Raw genomic sequence first — 9788 nt, 5'->3', positions numbered from 1 at the left:
CTGACACCGCCTGGTGCAAAGCAGAGCGACGACCACAGCAACACAGTAAAGACACAATATGACGGGTGGGAGCATCTTATTCTTACATAGTTAGAGCGGGGTTGTTTTTCATAACACTTTTGCATTTAACATTGTGGTGGGCCAAGGCAGGGAGAGCTGCGTTATTAGCGCCCTGCACATTTTTGTTTGTACAGGTTGCTTGTCTGTACATTATTGGTCTCGTGGGGCCATCCTTCCAATAGAAGGTGAGAGACCTGGACTCCTGAAACTACTACATTATAATGCCATATATATGCCAGTCCAATTTGTTATGCCTAGGGCTGTGGCGATCACCACATTTTGTCAGCTGGTGATTGTCAAGCAAATTACTGTCGGTCTCATGTTAATTGACCAATAATTAACATAAACACATTTAGCATCTCCTGGCTTCCACACACAGCCTACAAGCCACTGATGGAGACCTTTGGAACATTACATTTTAAAATGTCTAATGAATCCACCTTCTCAAAAAATCCATTGTTTATTTTAGACTGGTCTAAAGAAACATGATAAGAAGGAAATGTAGTCTAGTTCAGAAGAACAGACTAGCATACTCTGAGTTGTCCTGATATGGCTGTGGGCTACACTAGTTCATTTAGCAGACAAGATTTGGTTAGAATTCCATGGCATTATTTAATGTTCAATAGTATTCATCATACTAGATAAAGGAATAAAATAGGATATTTTTGCAAAATGAGTTGGCTGCGCACATGCGGCTGTTCTGTGTTGAGCAGTTAACAAAGAAATAGATACTGCTATATGCTTCATTTAGAGTAATTAATGTAGGTTTAGTTGGGCTATATGTTCTGATTTTTAATACAGTGTAACGCTGCATGGTGCGAATAATAATGATTTGAAAAAAGTCTCTTGAAAGGCATGAGCACTGCTTTGTTTTTTTTTTACACACTTCATCAGTCTCTCATTCACAATTTAACAAAAACTAGACAATGCCTCGGATTTCCCGGCGGCATCTCCTTTGTGTGGCCGTAATGCACCCTAAAAAAAATCGATGCGTTGTTTGCTTCTCCCTGAGTGCTGCGTAGGTCTTTCTCACAAGCTTCAAGTGAAGACAGACACTTTGGGGACGCAACTGCGTGTGTCCTTATCCAATTCCGAGGTGCATATTGGAGGGACTGTCATTTTACTTTTCGTCAGCCAACAAGATGAGTAGGCCTAACAAACCTATGTCAATTTACTATCCCCCATAGTACAGAAGTTGACCTACTCTGTGCAAGAAATAAATATTCCAAACATAATCTTGGACAGTTGTGGGGTGCAGTAGATCCCAAATTATTACAATCACTAGCATAAAAATACACTATAAGGCTGACACAACAGATCAGAAGGTTTAGCTTAAAATTTGATAAACTATTAGGCTATTTCATCACATTATAAGTGCTGCAATGGCCACGCGGTCGTAGGCTATAAGTGTGAATGTTCCATTAGCAGGAAAACACCATTATAAAATTCACTGCAAATGTGATTATGTATTTTATTATAATAAAGGTGCATTTTTATGGTGAAAAGTATGTTCCCCTAACTTGAAACTCACACGCTGCTTATGTATGCCAGTTAAAATCTCTTTACCCCTTTTTAATTTTTAATTTTTTTTGACCAGGCAAGTCAGTTAAGAACAAATTCTTATTTTCAATGACGGCCTAGGAACAGTGGGTTAACTGCCTGTTCAGGGGCAGAATGACAGATTTGTACCTTGTCAGCTTGGGGATTTGAACTTGCAACCTTTCGGTTACTAGTCCAACGCTCTAACAACTAGGCTACCCTGCCGCCCCAGGTGCCCCAAGTGGATTTATGTGCTTAATTTTAAGAAGTTCTTTGGCCACTTTAGTTGTGATGCAAACCTCATCAACCTCATGAGGTGTGCGACTGTGATTTGACAAAGTCACACACAAAAAGGCATTGTTTCTTGCTTTACGCTGGGCATAATTCACAAGTGAATAATATATAATTGTCACCCATCAGACTGACTATTCTTGACTTAATCTTGTCTTTACATATGTTTAATAGAAGCCATCACACTGTTTTGTCTCGCAATTGCACAGCCTATACAAATGTTGCGCAACATGAGCACATGAGCACTCATGAAGTGTTTGAATAGATTTTCGATTACATTTGCATTGCTGTCAGAGTGCCTGGTACTCAGAGTGCTGAGTACCAGGCAGTTAGCAAGTTTGGTAGGCTGCTAATGACCATCAGAAGCATCAGAGCTTGGAGAAGCATAGTTACCATGACTAAATGGTCATGTGGAAGTCTCATCTTAGTGTTTGTGTGTTTGCTCCCTGTTGAGGGGGATTTTTTTAAATGTTAATTAAAACATTCTAGTTAAAACATTCAAATGCAGCGACATTGTTTTAGTGTGTATTAGAAATTAATGAAAGTCCTTCTCAAAAGCCAAAAGAAGGGCGACACCAATTTGACTATCCTTCCCTGTCCCATCCAATTGTATGGATGAAATAAATAGATTCCAAGAAGCAACTCTGGTTCATGCGCAGGAATACAACAGGTGTAGACTTTGCCGTGAAATGCTTCCTTATGAGCCCTTTTCCAACAATGCAGAGTTAAAAAGTATGAAAAATATATATTTTTGAAGACGTAACACAATAACGAGGCTATATACAAGGAGTACCAGTATCGAATCAATGTGCAAGGCTACGAGGTAGTTGAGGTAAAACAGTATGTACATGTACTGTAAGTAGGGGTAAACGTGACTAGGCAATCAGGATAGATAAACAGAGGAGCATTGGCTCTATGGACACTCACTAGACTCTACTTATGCATACTACACTGTGGCCTTCAACATGCATTTGTGTGTGTGTCGGTGTAGTATGTGTGGGTAGAGTCTAGTGAGTGTCCATAGAGATAGATCCAATGCAAGAGATTCAGTGCAAAAAAATAAATAATAAAGGGTGTCAATGTAAATGGTCCTGGTAGCCATTTGATTAACTGTTCAGCAGATCAGGAGGCTTGAGGGTAGAAGCTGTTCAGCAGCCTTTTGGTCCCAGACTTGGCGCTCCAGTACCGCTTGCCGTGCGGTAGCAGAGAGAACAGTCTGATTTGGGGCTTTCAAATCAAAGTGTATTTGTCACATGCGCAGAATACAACAGGTAGATCTTACAGTGAAATGCTTACTTACAGGCTCTAACTAATAGTGCAAAAGGGTATTACGTGAACAATAGGTAAGTAAAGAAATAAAACAGTGAAAAATAACAGTAGCAAGACTACACACAGACACCGGTTAGTCAGGCTGATTGAGGTAGTATGTATATGTAGATATGGTTAATGTGACTATGCATAAATGATGAACAGAGTATCAGTAGCGTAAAAGACGGGGTGGTGGGTGGCGGGACACAATGCAGATAGCCCAGTTAGCCAATGTGCGGGAGCACTGGTTGGTCGGGCCAATTGAGGTAGTATGTACATGAATGTATAGTTAAAGTGACCTTGCATGCATACTGTATATGATAAACAGAGAGTAGCAGCAGCGTAAAAGAGGGGTTGGGGGGGGGACACACAATGCAAATTGTCCGGGTAGCCATTTGATTACCTGTTCAGGAGTCTTATGGCTTGGGGGTAAAAACTGTTGAGAAGCCTTTTTGTCCTAGACTTGGCACTCTGGTATTGCTTGCCATGCGGTGCAGAGAGAACAGTCTGTGGCTGGGGTCTTTGACAATTTTTAGGGCCTTCCTCTGACACCGCCTGGTGTAGAGGTCCTGGATGGCAGGCAGCTTAGCCCAAGTTTTAGTTTCCTGAGGGGGAATAGGCAATCTGTCACTTCATCATTATCAGACATTTTGTCTAAATCCATCACATGTCTTCCCAATGTGCTACTGCTCACCAATGACTCTTCACTGAACTTAACATACAGGCAGAGAAGGATTTGTCTTACCAGCCTAACAGTGGCCAAGATAATGGTTTCCTTACGATGGCAAGATCCCACACACTCTGCCACATCATTTATTCATGAACATAGCTCAACTTGAACTGTCAATGTCTTGGCTGCATTGTGCAAAATCCAAAAATATGGACTACAACACTTCCCAGTATAAAATCATTTACTTGAATATATGTACTTAAGTTAGCAGGCCTGGGGGCGTTTGAAGCGGTCACAGCACAGCACATCACGCTGTGTTGGGAATGACTGATCACCACTTTCATGCGTATAGGCAGTCACCCAGAAGAAAATATTTTCAACAGTCACCTTGTTGTCACCAAGCTCGTGCTTGTGGTCAGCTCTGAGGACAAGGGAGATAATGGAAAAGCTCTGTAGTTCACCAAGGTGATTAGTGAGGTTATGTGGATTCTTATCAAGGACCAGTTCCTCTACTGAGTGCTCTTGATGTAAATGTTCCGCATTGCTTCATGACTACTGTATGGCTGTCAATTGAAATAAATAATCAGATCTAAACAAGCAGGGGAACATACCCCCCCCCCCCCCAATCTATCTCAACATCGATTTTTACCTCTTCCAGCTACAGCAGCCTTTTGTTTTTGATTAAAGTCCTGAGTGTTTCCACTCTGGCCAATAGGTGTGAGAAATTACATACAGAGAGGTGTCATTGATATGGAGCCTTGGCAGGGGATGTGATTTGTTATTGGACATCTTTTGTTTCCTGTTTTAAAGGCCCGAAGCAGCCATTTTTTAATCATTTCTGGGTAACAATTTAAGTACCTTGCTGTGATTTGTTTATTTTTTTTTACCATTTTGATTGAGAACAAATACCTTATACATTTGATTTGTCACATGTTTCGTAAACAACAGGTCTATTCTAACAGTGAAATGCTTACTTACAGTGTATCATCAAACAAAATGCAGAGTTAAAGATATAAAATAGAAACAGTATCACGAGGAATAAATACACAGTGAATAATTCATAACAATAATGAGTAAAAATAACATGGCTATACGAAGGGAGTACCAGTACCGAGTTGATGTGCAGGGGTACGATGTCATTGAGGTAGCTGTGTACATATACACAGAGTGTACAAAAAAAATGAGGAACACCTGCTCTTTCCATGATAGACTGACCAGGTAAAAGCTATGATCCCTTATTAATGCCACCTATTGAATCCACTTCAATCAGTGTAGATGAACGGAAGGAGACACGTTAAAGAAGGATTTTTAAGCCTTGAGACGGATTGTGTATGTGTGCCATCCAGAGGGTGAATGGGAAAGACAAAATATTGAAGTTCCTTTGAACAGGGTATGGTAGTATGTGCCATGCGCACCGCTTTGAGTGTGTCAAGAACTGCAACGCTGCTGGGTTTCCCGTGTGTATCAAGAATGGTCCACCACCCAAAGGACATCCAGCCAACTTGACACAACTGGGTCAGGGTAACCCTAACTCTGGGCCAGCTTCCCTGTGGAACGCTTTTGACACCTTAAAGAGGCCATGGCCTGACAAATTGAGGCTGTTCTGAGGGCAAAAGGGGGTGCAACTCAAAAGGTGTTCCTAATGTTTTGTACACTTAGTGTAGGTAGACAGGGTTGGATAGGTTACTTTTTTAAAATGTAATGTTAGTTACATGTACAAAACTGTACTCATCAAGGTAACTTTTGGATTAACCAAACTCTGTATCGTAATCTGATTACTTTCATTTATTTTTACGTTACTTTCACCTTAAGATGCATTGGAAGACTAAATTAATATTACCAATTAAACAACCTCTATTGCAGGATAAATCAATGTTAGAGTTTACACAGCTGGCAATAAATGGATGTTGCATTTTACTTTATGGGTTGATTTACAGGCTTTTTCTAACCCATTGTCATCTACTACAGATAATAATATGATTAGGATATATCTTTACATTAAAAATCAGTCTGTCAGATTTCCAGTCATTCCAATTAATTTACCCTTAACAAAAATGTAAACACAGTGTTGGTCCCATGTTTCATGAGCTGAAATAAAAGATTCCAGAAATGTTCCTAATCTTATTTATCTCCAATTGTGTGCACAAATGTGTTTACGTCCCTGTTAATGAGCATTTTTCCTTTGCCAAGATAATCCATCCACCTGACAGGTGTGGCATATCAAGAAGCTGATTAAACAGCATTATCAGGTGCACCTTGTGCTGTGGACAATAAATGTCCACTCTAAAATGTGCAGTTTTGTCACACAACACAATGCCACAGATGTCTCAAGTTTTGAGTGAGCGTGCAATTGGCATGCTGACTGCAGGAATATCCACCAGAGCTGTTGGCAGATAATGTAATGTTAATTTCTCTACCATAAGCCGCCTCCAATATAATTTTAGTGAATTTGGCAGTGCGTCCAACCGGCCTCACAACCACAGACCACGTGTCACCACGCAAGCCCGGGACCTCCACATCTGGCTTTTTCACCTACGGGATCATCTGAGACCAGTCACTAAGACAGCTGATGAAACTGTGGGTCTGCACAACCTAAGAACTGCTGAACAAACTGTCAGAAACTGTCTCAGGGAAGCTCATCTGCGTGCTCGTTTTCCTCACCAGGGTCTTGACCTGACTGCAGTTCGGTGTCGTAACCTTCTTCAGTTGGCAAATGCTCTCTTTCGATGGCCTCTGGCTCGCTCTAAAAATATGCTCTTCACAGATGAATCCTGGATTCAACTGTCACGGGCAGATGCCTGGGATGGCGTCATGTGGGCTAGCGGTTTTCTGATGTCAACATTGTGAACAGGGTGCCCTATGGTGGAGGTGGCGTTATGGTATGGACAGGCATAAGCTACGGACAACGTACACAATTGCTGTAAAATCGATAGCAATTTGAATGCACATAGATATTGTGACGAGATCCTGAGGCCCATTGTTGTGCCATTCATCTGCTGCCATCACCTCATGTTTCAGCATGATAATGCACGGCCCCATGTCGCAAAGATCTGTACACCATTCCTGGATGCTGACAATGTCTCAGTTTTTCCATGACCTGCATAATCACCAGAGATGTCACCCATTGAGCAAGTTTGGGATGCTCTGGATCGATGTGTATGACAGCATGTTCCGGTTCCCACCAATATCCAGCAACTTCGCACAGCCATTGAAGAGGAGTGGGACAACATTCCTCAGGCCACAATCAACAGCCTGATCAACACTATGTAAAGGAGATGTGTCGTGCTATATGAGGCAAATGGTGGTCACACCTGATACTGACTGGCTTTCTGATCAACTCCCCTAGCTTTTATTTAAGGTACCTGTGACCAATAGATGCATATCTGTATTCCCAGTCATGTGAAATCAATATATTACAGCCTAATGAATTTATTTCAATTGACTGATTTCCTTCTACTAACTGTAACTCAGCAAAATCTTCGACATTTTTGCTTGTTGCATTTTATATTTTTGTTCAGTGTACAAAAAAGGAAGAGGGTATGCTCAAAAAGTAAAGTCTACACTAGATCTTCGATAATAAATCAAATCTTATTGGTCACAAACACATGGTTAGCAGATGTTACTGCAAGTGTAGTGAAATGCTTGTGCTTCTAGTTCCGACAGTGCAGCAATATCTAACAAGTAATCTAACAATTCCACAACAACTACCTAATACACACAAATCTAAGTAAAGGGATGGAATAAGAATATATACATATAAATATATGGATGAGCAATGACCGAGCGGCAAGATGCAATAGATAGTATAAAATATAGTATGTTACATTTGGGATGAGTAATGCAAGATATGTAAACATTATTATTAAAGTGCCATTATTAAAGTGACCAGTGGTCCATTTATTAAAGTGGCCAATGATTTAAAGTCTGTAAGTAGGCAGCAGCCTCTGAGTTAGTGATGGCTGTTTAACAGTCTGATGGCCTTGAGGTAGAAGCTATTTTTCAGTCTCTTGGTCCCAGCTTTGATGCACATGTACTGACCTCACCTTCTGGATAGTAGCGGAGTGAACAGGCAGTGGCTCGGGTGGTTGTTGTCTTTGATTATCTTTTTGGCCTTCCTGTGACATTGGGTGCTGTAGGTGTCCTGGGGAGTAGGTAGTTTGCCCCCAGTGATGCGTTGTGCAGACCGCATCACCCTCTCGAGAGCCCTTCTCCACTGCTGTCCCTTCGATGTGGATAGGGGGGTGCTCCCTCTGCTTTTTCCTGAAGTCCACGATCATCTCCTTTGTTTTGTTGACGTTGAGTGAGATGTTGTTTTCCTGACACCACACTCCGGGTACCGTCACCTCCTCCCTGTAGGCTATCTCGTCGTAGTTGGTAATCAAGCCCACTACTGTTGTCATCTGCAAACTTGATGATTGAGTTGAAGGCGTGCATGACCACGCAGTCATGGGTGAACAGGGTGTACAGGAGGGGGCTGAAAATGCACCCTTGTGGGGCCCCAGTGTTGAGGGTCAGTGAAGTGGAGATGTTGTTTCCTACCTTCACCACCTGGGGGTGGCCCGTCAGAAAGTCCAGGAGCCAATTGCACAGGGCGGGGTTGAGTCCCAGGGCCTCCAGCTTTATGATGAGCTTGGAGCTCATCATTCTCAGCATTCTTACATTTTTCACCGCCTGGGGACGGCCCGTCAGGAAGTCCAGGATCCAGTTGCAGAGGGAGGTGTTCAGTACCAGGGTCCTGAGTTTGAAGGGGACTATGGTGCAAGAGTAATTTCTCCAGAAATCATTTTGTTCTGACTTTCTGGGAGTGGGGAGGGGAATACTAGCTGTTATTGGCAGAGAGGTTTTGAACTCTCTTTCTTATTGGTCCATTAACTAATTAAACGCTTAGTGACAGGCCAAAACCCAATCCCACCAAAACAGGCTGAATTTCAGTCTTTTCAAAAAGCGCTTACACTTAAAGGGCATTATCATCATTTCCCAGTATTAATCCAACCTCTCCTCATAGTAGCTGCATTTGCATTTGTTTATGCTGATTTCCAGTGACATTTATACATCCATAACAATGAGCTAACGAGGCGAGATTTTATCTGGCATAGAAAATGTGGTCTCTTGTCAAGACACTGTTGTTCAGAGGAGCTAGCCAACAACACAAGCTAACACAATCACTTCAAACTGAATCTGGAAAGACTGCAAACTAGCTGCACTTGGTTTCGTTTGACCTGTTTTCTATTGATATTTCTTTTTGTATATATCCATAAAAATATGACTGATTCATGATTTTTTTCGGGCTGAGAAAAACTACCTGCCTGTTTGTCTCGTCCCGACTCCTGACATGTTCATTACGATGTGACAGCTGGAGATTCAATTTGAATATTGAAACAATGTTGCAAATGTCAGAGAGACAGACAGCAAGGTTAATACAAATCTCCGCTGTTGAAAACGAAATGAAAGGATGTATTTATTTTTTAAATTGATTTAACCTTTATTTATCTAGTCATGTCCGTTACGAACAAATTCTTATTTACAATGATGGCCTACCGGGGAACAGTGGGTTAACTGCCTTGTTCAAGGGCAGAAGGACAGATTTTTACCTTGTCACCTCGGGGATTCGTAATGTCTATCTGCTTTTTATAGTGGAGATCAAATGTATAAATTGTCTTGCTGGGCTGATGAGACAGTGGATTGCGCAGTCAGATGGGACAGAGTAAATCAGCATTTTGACGTCATAGATTTAGCCGGTGGTAATATGTGGAATAGACACAGGCTGGAATGCAGTTTTAACCAATCAGCATTCACGATTAGACCCACCTGTTGTATAATTTGGAATATTTGTATTGTATATACTTGTATTCTTCTTTTCACTCTGTCATTTAGGTCATTATTGTGGAGTCACTACAATGTTGATCCCATTCTCAGTTTT

This window comes from Oncorhynchus masou, chromosome 31, assembly GCF_036934945.1.
Source record: "Oncorhynchus masou masou isolate Uvic2021 chromosome 31, UVic_Omas_1.1, whole genome shotgun sequence".
Classification (NCBI taxonomy): Eukaryota; Metazoa; Chordata; class Actinopteri; order Salmoniformes; family Salmonidae; genus Oncorhynchus; species Oncorhynchus masou.
This window is presented reverse-complemented; position numbering follows the sequence as displayed.